This window comes from Cibotium barometz, chromosome 56 (genome assembly GCF_041138505.1).
Source record: "Cibotium barometz isolate CiBa-2024 chromosome 56, ASM4113850v1, whole genome shotgun sequence".
NCBI classification, from domain to species: domain Eukaryota; kingdom Viridiplantae; phylum Streptophyta; class Polypodiopsida; order Cyatheales; family Cibotiaceae; genus Cibotium; species Cibotium barometz.
In genome coordinates this window covers 12,873,227-12,886,324 of record NC_141101.1, presented here as the reverse complement: position 1 = coordinate 12,886,324, position 13,098 = coordinate 12,873,227, and positions in this window count along the sequence as shown.

The following is a 13,098-nucleotide window of genomic DNA, read 5'->3' as shown; positions in this document are numbered from 1 at the left end:
ACCCCTCAATCTGCCTTCACTCTCTTCTTTTTGAAAGCCCTCTCTAAGGTGCTCTGTGTAGCCTCTATGGCGCAGAGCACCAAATGTAAAGTTTTGATTAAAAAATCCCTTGCCTTCGATGTTTTTGGTTCTGGATTTAGGGGTGAGCTTCTTGCTCGTATATGTATAGCCAAAAGCATAGACACAGAGGATCCTCAAGAAATAGCCCAATCACTCCTTGAGCACACTCTGCCTGATAACAAGAGAAGGAAGCTCAATATTGTAAGAAAGCTTTTGTGAAGATGATGTATCACTTCTTATTATGAATACAATATAGTTTTTGCAAACTTATTTTCATCAAGTATATCATTGTTTTTTCTAGTTTGTACCATCAATTTCTTTGTAAATGCATCAGAAATGACCATGGGGGCCTGGGGGAGCAGTGCCAGAATAGTGTAAATTTTGAGCCTGTACAGTTGCTGTAGAGCCCAAATTCTCACTATTCTAGCACAGCTTTCCCAGCCCTCCAGGAGCAATTCTGATACATTGGATGATAAATAATGTATTTTTACACATGATTAAAGGTGTTTTCATCTTGTAAACTATTGTTTCTCACAATCAATGTACTCAATTTCTTTGTAGATGCATTAGAAATGACCCTCGGGGCCTGGAGGAGCAGTGCTAAAATAATGTGAATTTTGAGCCTACATCGCTGCCTGTAGAGTCCAAATTTGCACTGTTCTAGCATAGCTTCCCCAGCCCTCCAAGAGCAATTCTAATGCATTGGATGACAAACAATGTATTTTTACACATGATTAAATGTGTTTTTATCTTGTAAACTACTGTTTCTCACAATCAGTGTACTCAACTTCATTAAATGCATCAAAAATGGTCCTGATGATGAGTGGCTAGGGGAGCAGTGCCAGAACAGTGTGAATTTTGAGCCTGCACTGCCGCTGCAGAGCCCAAATTCGCACTATTCTTGCACAGCTTTCCTAGCCCTCCACCAGGAGCAATTCTGATGCATTGGATGACAAACAATGTATTTTTACACATGATTAAAGGTGTTTGTATCTTGTAAACTATTGTTTCTCACAATTACTGTAAACTTCATTATAAATGCATCAGTGTACTCAACTTCATTATAAATGCATCAAAAATGATCCTGAGTGGCTAGGGGAGAAGTGCCAGAACAGTGCAAATTTTTAGCCTACATCGCTCGCTGCCTGTAGAGGCCAAATTCACACTGTTCTGGCACAGCTTCCTCAGCCCTCCAGGAGCATTTCTAATGCCTTGGGTGACAAACTGGCACACATGATAGACACTCCATGTTAAACAAACATGATGACACTGAGACATTATAAGCAAAACTTAAGGTGAATCTGTGAAACAGGCAATTTCATACTGGGTGTGTAAGTGGTGTGACTATCTTGAAGTTTGCTTGAAGCGCCAGTTAGGGGGCCTGGGAACTCTTTTCCCTGGTACCCGAGGCAAAACATAACCAAATTTCTAAATGGATCCTATCACTACAGTGGTTGGGAGGTTGGCTAACCCATGGGATTGGATGGGGTTAGGCTGGACTGATGGATCTCTAAAATGAGATTCAATTTAGTTATGTTACGATAGTTGAAGTAAAATCCCGGATAACCCTTGTTCTATGGAAAAGAATCAACGACTGTGCCTCTTGATGAGGAAAAAAGCATCGGTCTCTATGATCCAAGGGTAAGTCTCTTCCTTGATTTGACCATGTGACATAGGTTTGGTCAGATCAGTTTGGTTAGTTAAGGCTCTTAACTACATTAGAATAGATTTTTCCTGGTGGAATTGCCTATGTCTGCTGGTGGGTGAGGGAGGTTTTTTCAGATTCGGTTTTGGAAGAACCGAGGGATCAGTCTCTTGTCCGGGTATCCATGGGCGAGGCCCCGAGTGGTGGGAGACTCTGCCCTACGCAAGAAGGGCTACTTCTGCTGCTAGCACCCCTTGAATTCGTTGCGCTAATGAGGAGGCATGGATCTTTCAATGAAGTACTACATAGTACTGATTATACAAAGAAGTACTAACTTAGTTGTGGTAGTACACATAGTTCTATATAGTACAAATTATACAACGAAGTACTAAATTAGTTGTTGCAGTATATATAGTTCTATAAAAGTGCACAAAAAGAACTAGAACTACTTTTAGAACTATACAAAAGGTGTTTTGGTAGTACAAAGGGAACAAATGTACAACTATAAGCCCTACATATTTTCCATACTAACCATTATGCAATAGCACAGATTAGTATATATAGCTTTCACAAATTAAGTATGCCCAACACTTTCAAGTGCATATTTAGATGTAGTATTGTATAGTATAGAATAGTTTTGAGACCATAGTACTAAATAGTACTCCAATGTTGTTTCATTGGCATAGTACTAATATAGTAATAAGATAGTGCAAAGATGTTTGATGCATAGTACTAAAATACTTGATCCTCAACAGTAATAGATAAGGTTACACAACACTCCACTGTTTGTTGCATATAGTACTATAATAGTACTAAATAAATAGTGCGCCATGAATGCATGACACTTTATATAAACTTTAGATCATGTAATAATGCATACTACACAAATAGTACTATACATACTCATATTAATATAATAGCTCTAGGTTCATTAGTGCAAGAGAATAGTACTGAAAAATAATCGTAGCACTTGATACTTGATACTACTATACTACAAAAACTTCCAACAATACACAACACATCCAAAAGAGCTTATGCCTATTATAATCCAATTATGGATATGAAGTAGTACCAAGAGCAACTAAAAGTCCTGAATAGTACAAATTTGAGTACACAATACATAATAGTACAACACAACAAATGCTAGAAAGTATACACAAGACTTTCAAGAAAGCAGTATATACTATGGTGTAAGAAAGCACATTATATAAACAAGTACTATAGAGCTTCAAAAATGCATCACAAAGTGCAGAAAAGTGCTATATAAAAAACCATTACAGAATTATACTTTAGATTCCCTAAACTACTAAGAATGCACAACACTTCTAAAATGCTCTATTACTGCAAAGTACACAAAGTAAAAAGGGAGAAAATAGAAGTTCATGATACTTAGAGAGATCATATCTGATGTTCTAAAAAAATACTAAACAAAACAAATTAGTACTAGTATTGCTACATCGTACATATTACACATACACGTGCTGAACATTGTACTACATAACTTATTGAGGCAGGCCTAATACCTTGGAAATAAGAAGAAATAGCTTTGTGTATATACCGTAGATCCTTGGAAAGAGAGGAAACCACAAAAGAACTACCAACAAGCACAACATGATGATGAGGAAATTAAATAGGGTTGCATAGAAATGTGAGGGGGAAATGGTTACCTCTCCTGAATGATTGAACCCCATGGCAACCGCCCATGCATCAAGTACTTCCTCAACTATGCATTTGGGAGCATGACACATCTGACTGATAGAGAAATGTGTGTTTACACATAAGATGTGGTACGTGTGTAGACAAGGTGTGACAACCAAATCCAACATCTCCTTTGAAAAGCCAAGGCCGCAATATAAGCACCTGAATATGTAAAGTAGTGAATGGTGATCACAATCTTCATTCAAAAATTAACACCAACAAAGAAAACCACTTACATTTATGTATTGGATTGGAAAATATCATACTTGTTAATGTGCAAAGGAATATCTTCAATGGTGAAACAAGGATGATCAAGTGTGTTGGATGTGAAAGAAGATGATATGCACATACTCATAGACAAAACACACACACGAGCTCAGAGAGCCACGAAGACAATAGAGAACGTACTCGAATGAGATAATGAGTGAGTGGAGTAAAACTCTAGTAGCCCTAGCACTAGGGTTGATGTGGCTACCCAAACACTAAGGGTGTGTTCTTGCGAGCGACGAGGAAAAAACCCTTGCTAGCACAGGGTAAAAAGTGCCCGTGATTAGGGTTGTCCACACCTGAACTTCTCAGAGGAAAAAGGCTAACAAACCCCCCTAAAGTGAATGGTGTGAATGGAAATAGGGTGTAGCAAACTACCCTAGTAGAGGTAATAAGTTTAGAGCTTGTTAAAAAGATTCAAACTTCTCCCTGGAAAGGGGCTTGGTAAATCCATCTAGCACGTAGGTCAAGGCTATCTCTCCAGCATGAAGCCGTTCCTTGACATAGTGATAATGTACCTCAATGTGCTTCATCTATATATGGAAAATTGGATTCCGCAATGCTAATGCACTCTGACTGTCAGTGTAAAGGGTGGTAGCAAATTGTTGTCCAATACAAAGATTAGCCAAAAGACGGCGAAGTAAAATACACCCCATAGTAGCTGTGAATGCTACCCTGTATTCAGCTTCACAACAACTGGATATGGCTACTTTCAGCTGCTTCTTGCTAAGCCATGAGATGCATGAGCTGCCAAAAAGGAAACAACATCCATTGTTTGACACTCTTGTGTCAAAATATCCTACCTAGTCTCACTATCTGTGTAGGCAGACAAACATAAAGAAGACGCACTGCTGTAAAACAATGCATAGTGCTGAGTGCCTTGAAGGTAGCAAAAGACATGCTTCACTGCTTTCCAATGCCGAGTGCAGAGACAATGCATAAACCTCTCAATTGTGACACTGCATACTGAACATCCAAATGAGTATTACACATAGATATATATAATGCATCCAATAGCTTGTTGAGGTGGCTACATCAAAGGGCTTAGAAGAGTCCTCAATTGATAGTCAAAGATCAGGTTCCACAAGAGTATAAACAAGTTTGCAATCTATCATTTGAAAGCTCTCCAAGAGCTATTGAATGTATCTTCTCTGAGATAACATGATGCCCCCCTTAGTCGGAACAAATTGGATACCCAAGTAATAATATGGAGGACCCATGTTGGAAACATCAAATGTATTCTGTAGGTCAACGATGAAAGTTGCAATGTGCCCCACGTTAGGGCCTATCATAAGCAGATCGTCCACATAAAGATTGAGGATAAGGAGATGATTCCTATCATTATTACGGACATAAAGAGTGCCTTCACTAGGGCTGTTTTGAAACAGATAAGAGAGCAGATATGCATGTATCTTCTGATACAAGCATGAGGAGCCTGTTTAAGGCCATATAGTGTTTTGCACAATCTGCATACTTGATGCTCTACATCCTACTGAACAAAGCCAGCAAGTTGTGTGACATAAACTTCTTCTTGTGGATCACCATTCAGAAATGTAGTTTTGACATCCAACTGATGCACGTTCCATGCTTTATGGACGTCTAATGTAACCAGAGTCCGAATGGTCATCATACGTGATGTAGGTGTAAAAGTCTCATCATAGTCAATGCATTACCTCTTGGCATAGCCCTTGGCAACAACTAATCGAGCTTTACACCGATCAACAGATCCACCAGGCTCTCATTTCAGCTTAAACACCCACTTGGTGCTTATAGCATGCTTGCCGATAGGCAGATCGCATAACTCCCATGTATTATTTTGGCAATGGAATCCAATTCCGAATGCATGGCTGAAACCCAATTTCCATCCTCCAAGGCATCAAAGTGAGAAAGTGGTTCCTCATTTAGTGCGGTAGGTGACAAGGGATGTGTCTACAAAATGAGGTGCATATCTAGAGGCAGCTCATGTCCTACATGGCAAAGGTTTAGGTAGCTTGCATTCATGCAAAGTAGCCTAGAGCTAGCGCGAAATCCGCTAAGAATCATGAATAGCTTCATCCTCTTCAATTAATGCTTAAAGGGTTGCTGATTTGGAGCAATAGAGATATTGTTGAACTGCTGAATATGCTGATGTGCTACAATAGCAAGTGGCTAAGTCAGAGCCAAGGCGAGCTCAGAGGAGTCAACACAAGTACCAAACAAAGGCAGCAATGTATCAAATACATCCGGAGCATAATGGATGGCTGTATAGCCAATAGGAAAGCATGGGTTGAGATGCATATTCATTAAAGACGACATCTTTAGATACAATCAGCTTTTGATTGGATGGAACATATAGCCGATATCCTTTGCTTTCACTACTATACCCCACAAACATACATTTCAAAGCCTTTGCTTCAAGCTTATGTATGTGCTATGATGGTACATGCACATAAGCCGAACATTCAAATACACGCATATGAGTAATGACTAGAATTCTACCATTCCAAACTTCAGAAGCTATCAATAGATTTCAAAAAGTCTTAATTGGACAGCGGTTTAGTACATAATTGGCACACACGACCGCTTCAAGCCAAAATCTAGAAGGCAAATCCTTGCTTTTGAGCATACATCTTGCCATTTCCATGAGTGTCTAATTCCAACGTTCAAATACACCATTCTGCTGTGGTGTATAAGGAGTAGTACACTGATGAGAAATACCATGGGAAAGCATGAAAGCAACAAATTCATTTGACTTGTAAATACTCCCCCCCTCTGTTGGTACACAATGTAGCAGCTTATGATTGCAAGCATTTTCAACAAGAGGAAGAAATTGACAAAAAGTTGAGAAGGCATCCGACTTGACTTTCATACCATACACCCAGCAAAAGCGTGTGTAGCATCAATGAAATTCATGAAGTAGAGATGTCCTCCGAAAGATGGAGCCCACATAGGACCATAAAGATCACTATACACTAGCTGCAATGGGCGAGTAGCACGGATAGTGACATATTTTAGAAAGGTCTGATGATGCATCTTTCCCAGTATACACCCCTTGCATATATGCTTATGGGGGAGCTGCATAGGCAGTGACTCATGAACCATAGCTTGACGCTATAAACCACATATGATGGAAAATTCAAGTGACCAAACCGAGCATGCCAAAGCTCAGTGTCACTATGAATCTATGGCATGGAAATAGTCAAGGCATCTGCATGAGGACTCTTGTCATACATGTCAAGCCTGTATAGGCCATTGCGCAATGTACCAGATGAGAGAAGCACATCAGAATCAGTTCTATGGTGTGAATGGAATAGCAATGATCATAAAATTGAATCTTCAATCCATCTTTGGCAAGTGCTAAGACAAAAATGAGATTCTTGTGGATTCCGAGTGCATACAAGGTGTTAGCAAGAGTATAAGGATCCTCAGAGCATGAAGTCAATTCCACAATGCCAATTCCTTTGATGGCACAGGCAAAACTATTCCACCTAATGGAGCATCTCTCAAGGTAGAAAACAACTGCTTGCATGAAGTAATGTGTTTACTGGCACTAGAATCAAAGTACCAGTCATCATCTGACAAGGACAGACAAGAGGCAGGTAGATCACTGCATGTTACTGCCAGTACATAGCCATCATGTGAAAAATTTTCTTCCTCTACATTATCACTTGTAGTGGCAGCAAGTCCTTGCTACTTCTTCTTCTTTTCACTCTCCTTCCACTTTCGACAATCCTCTAAAACATGACCAGGTTTCCGACAATAATTGCATCTCTTCTTCTTTTCAACTGGCTCCTCTTTGGGCTTAGGATTATCTGATTGGGCTAGTGCTTTGCCCTTAGGCTTAACACGAGGTGGAGCCCCAGATTTTCCTTTTCCACAATGGGGGGCAGCAAATGCCTGATCGGAAGCTAATTAATCATACCATATCTAGATTTATCCTCCCTCCCTCCCTCTCTCTCTCTCTCTCTCTCTCTCTCTCTCTCTCTCTCTCTCTCTCTCTCTCTCTCTCTCTCTCTCTCTCTCTCTCTCTCTCGCCTTCGCTCGTACCGGGCAAAACCCTCCTACTTCTTCTCTAACTGCACTGCCTCTTCCTTCTCCTACAAAACCTACAGCCAATGAGATGTGTGGCAGGCTCCTTGATCTCCTTCCAGATAGAGTCATTATAGCTACTAGCTAGTTATATGTAAGTTTTTCTTTTAAAAACACTTAGTCAAATGAAGGTTTCCTTCATAGTGTTGAGTTAGAAAAAAATAAAAAAAAATTGCTACCTATCCATTCCTTTGAGAGCGAGAGAAAGAGCTTGAAAGGCCTCCTCTCTTACTAGCCAGACCTCACTCATGAGCATCTGTCTACCTCCACAATTGCTCAGACTACTTTGCTCCTATCTGCTCATCTCCTTGACATAGGGCATATTCCTACTGAAGAGAGAGAGAGAGAGAGAGAGAGAGAGAGAGAGAGAGAGAGAGAGAACTATAGAACCTGGAAGATTCCCATTGCCACACCACAAATGAAAACTATTTTTTTTAAAACTTCTAAGGTTTTCCATCACCTCACACCTCAGCCATTAAATTTTTAATCCTAAGGCTGCTTTGCTTAAGGTTCCACCTTCCACACTGATTAATTAATGTAAAAAAACATTTACCTCTTTCATTTTTTGGACTATTATTATATTATTATTTGGCTTCAAAGTATGTATTGCCCATAGTGAATTGCTCTCAATTATCATTATTATTTTGTTTTTGGCTTCAAATTATGTATTGCTGCCCATAGTGAAGTGCTCTCAAAAGAGAAAACTACATTATGCTATTGGCAATTAGATTGATCCTTTCGTAAGTTAGAACATTGAATACTTAGCTCTTTTGTTTGTCATGTGCAAAAATCTGTGCTATTGATAACAACAATGTGTGATGCTTCTTATATTGTTAATAAAAGGAACCATGCTCTATGTTGTGTCAACCATGCTCTATGTTGTGTCAACCATGCTCTAAGTTGTGGCAGCCATGCTTCTTATATTGTTAATCAAAGGAACCATGCTCTATGTTGTGGTAACCATACTTCTTAAATTGTTAATAAAAGGAACTATGCTCTATGTTGTGGTAACTCACTTGTGCCAAAGGTGGGTTTGGGCCACTCATATATGAGAATAGAGGACAATAAGAGATTTGGATACAAACTTGGATTGTGACTACTATAAATGAATAAGACGATGATTATATAAGTAAACGGACATTAGAGATGTGATTATAAATAAACGGACATTAGAGATGTGATTATATAAGTAAACAAACATTAGAGATGTGATTATAAACAAATGATTAGAGAAATCAAATTATAAAAGTAAATCTATATATATCACGATTCGTTCATCAATGATGAATGTGTGGACACTTAATCCACTAGATAGAGTAAGATGTGTACATAGACATATAGATACACATGAAACTTATGGAGTGCTCACATAACATAGCCAAATTCTCCTCACATTCTCTTTTTAAAGAGTAGATCAACATAGAAATAAAGAGACTTGTAATAAACATAAGGATTTCTCATAGAGATACCTCACTAGAGAATGGAGAATCCTGATGACAAGACACCCTCATTATGGCATCCATGTGACAACAAGGCTTCTTGTAAGAACCCATGTAAGCAATAGCATAGAAAATGCCAAACAAGGGTGAGAAAAGACTGTGACCTCTCTCCTAACCTAATTAAGATTTTTATAAATAAATTGATACTTTCATTTGTGAAATCACCTTTGCTAAGATTAATATCAATATTCTACAAAATCCATACATCATATCATTAATAGGACATAAACATTAGGAATTTTTTGGACCCAAAAAGGGCCTCCTAAGGATTCCAAATTTTAAGGGATTAGAGCTTAAAAAGCTGGGCTTAAGGGAGACAAAGGCTATGATGACCCCTATTTTTTGCCTTGCCACATCAACCATACCCCCCTAGTTTCACTTTTTGAAGGAAATATTCTCATACTCTCTCTCTTACTTTCTGACTTTTCTCATACTTTCTCTCTTACTTTTTTAAATTTTTATCTTCACTCTCTACAAATTGAATCTTTCTTGTCAGTTTGAAATCTCCTTTCTCATTAACTCCCACCATATCTCCCTTCCACATCAGCAAAACATTCTCGTATTTAGGTGGGCCCCAAAAAGTGATTTTTTTAAATATTTTAAGGTGGAAAAAACACCACCCAACTAATAATATGTATGATGAAAATAAAATTTTTCCTCCAAAAAGCTTGTAATTCAAGGGTCATATGTCAGAAGCCTGTCAGGAGCCAGTACATCCATAACTAACTTTCAGGTCCCCACAACCCCATAAACATAACTAAGTATCAGGAACCACTACATCCATGAGATCCCGAAATTGTGGGGACCCCAAAATTTATTATTTTTTAATTTTTCTCATAAATGTAATTTATTGATGAAAAACTCCATGTTAGTATATTTGTATATCAAAAATACCATTTTCTACTTAGAAAAATGATATTTGTGTCAACAGCAAAGTTTTAACAGTCTCTCTCTCTCTTTCTCTCTCTCTCTCTCTCTCCCCCCCCCCCTATGAGGATCTCTCTGCTTAAGCTTCTTCCTCTACTTAGCTATGGAGCCTTTGCAAGTTGTGTGTGTAGCCCCTTGTTGTGAAGCTAGAAAACGGAAGGTTGATTTACACATTCGTATTCCTGAAGAGTATGGCAGCTCTAAAAAACCCCATCCTACTGATGCACAATTTGTCCAAGCTCGTAGGATAGCTAAGGAGAAAAATGTAGATCTTTGGGTTGATGGGCATCTCTATCCAGTTGACCCTCCATTAAGAGCAAACCCTCCTTTCTGCAATTTATCATCGTTTATGCAATTTGTTGGTGAAGGAGAGCTTGGCTTGTTAGGATACTGCAGAAGATTAACTACAAGTGGAGCTTGGCAAACCCACATTCTCCAATCTCAATTGCAAGCATCACAATTCAGCCTTTTACAATGTCAAGAAGGACTTAAAACATCATCATATAAAATGAAAGAGATCCTCGCAGAGAGAATGTGGAGAAGGATGCAAAGATTCAAAGACTAGAGGAACTTATCAAATGACTCAAAGTAACGCCAAATGGTGCTCGTGAACGCAAAAAGACATTGGCTAGTATAGAATCTCTTGCGTTTAAAGGTGGAGCACGAAAGAAAAGGATTTGTACAACAAAGTAACATAAACTTTCATCAGTGATTTAAACAAAATAGTCATGATTTGTGTTCTGCCATGAATTTTTTGCAACAAGAGATGTGTGGTTCTAATGAAGAGGGATGGAAGGATTTGGTCAAAGCCATTATGAATACCAAGGATATTCTCTCAATTATTACTGACCCTCATCATCCTAAAATACGCCAAGCTGTTGTCAGGAATGTAGTGAGCGAGATTACCACCTCCATCGATTCTTCATTAATTTAACATGCTTGTGTGATGCGGCTGGAATCAGCGTGAAAGGGTACCAAGCAATCCGTCAGGTTATAAAAGATGCATTTCTAAGACAAGAAATCATTGGCACTTTATTTCCTACACTCAAGGTGATTCACAATGTCAAGCGTATCAATAATGATGATGTGCAGCGAGCTATAGGACAGTTTTATCACATTGAGGGCACACTAACATTAGACACAGGGTCGAGCAGAAAGAAAATCAAGACAACAAGTACAGAATTTCACTATGATGTTTACAATAACATCTTTGTTCATATTGAGAGACGACAACAAGCTATGGTGAAGTTCTATGGTCTTTCACCAGAAGGTGAGAACTTGCAAGTGCTACTATTCATGTTTTTCAGTAGAAAATGAAGACAATTATTTTGTTTTGAATATTGTAAATTACTGTTTATTTGTAGTTTTGGGGAGCACACTTTCATTTGTGCTCAAGCTAAATGAGTGCCAAATTGTGAAAGGTCGAAAGTTGGAACGTATGAGCATTACGCTCATGAACGAGGCCATGATTTGTGCATGGGAAAAGACTACCAAACCAAGTTTTAGTGTGAAATCTGAGAAAGAGGTCTAGTGGATTGGTGCATTCGAGGTACCGAAGGAGACACATGAGGTATTGACATGGATGTTTGAAAGGATTCCCTGGATAACAGATGTAATCAAAAAGCAAATTGATGGTCAACGTTTAGATGTAGAAAACATAGGAAAGTTCAAGGTGGATTGGCATCTTGGGGGAGATTTGAAGACAATTAAATGCATGATGGGTTGTGCTCAAGGCATGACATTAAGATGGCCTTGTCCATACTGCAATTCTCAGATTGATATTCCTAGGCAGAAAAAGACAAATGGAAAAGGTATTCAGAAGGTTGGTCCTATTGGGAAGGATGCCTCGAAAGGTCCCAAACAAGAAAGGGAAGAAGCAACAAGAAGATGCAGTAGATCCAACCGAGTCAACTGATGATGAAGATGAGGAACAACTAAATGCAAGATGGGTGGAAGGTGTCATGTCTCGTGATATGCTAGGAGAACCAAACAGGAATTCAAATTGGAGCCCCATCATGAATTCACTTTTGCACACTTCATGCATTCATGAGAATCTTTGATCGATTGCTTAAGTGCCATATCGATTATGCATTCACAATGCCTACACAAGAGAGGAAAGTTGCAGCCCTTGGTAAATTAGAGCATCTTTTGAATTCTCTGGGGGCTGCCATGGCGGAAACGTGAAAATTGAAGTGAATAAGCAGGCCTCTAGTATGTCATGACTGGATCAAAGGCAAGGAGATTTTTGGAGAAGCGAGCAAACATAGAGAATTCAAAGAAGACTTGGGGACTCTGGAGAGACCTATGTGCAATCACCACAAATGTAGATTGTCCAATGCCAGCTCTTGTAAATATGCGCAAATAGCTTTGGATAAATTTCAATAACATGGTTCGCATTATGAATCAAAGTAGCACACCTGCCCAAGAACGAGCATCATTCCAACAACATACCATAGAATTCACCAAAAGTGTGCTAGGTGCTTGGGGAGAGAGTAAAGTAACACACTACATGGTAAGTTGTACAGTAAAAAAATAAACTGGTGTTTTAACCTTGACTTTTTCTAATTAAATTCTATTGTACAGCACATAGTTTATGCACATGGTGCGTATTTCATGAACAAGTATGGATCGCTCGACATGTGGAGTACCCAAGGGATGGAGAAATCACATTATAAAGCAAGAGGGGTTTATTTCAAAAATACAAGACATGGAGGTGGAGCTTCTGCAGGAGGAACACATACAAACTATCTACAAGAGATGTTCAATTGGTTTTATCGCACAACCTTTGGAAGGGTATTGGTGAGGGAGCGGGCCCAACAATCTAAGCTTGCGCAAGAGGCACGCAAGGCTGCAAAAAGTCATGCTCGGCTTGAATGGTTTTAGACCAATGCTCCCCATAGGCATGGTGCTTTGGCGTGCAGATGAGGAGACAAG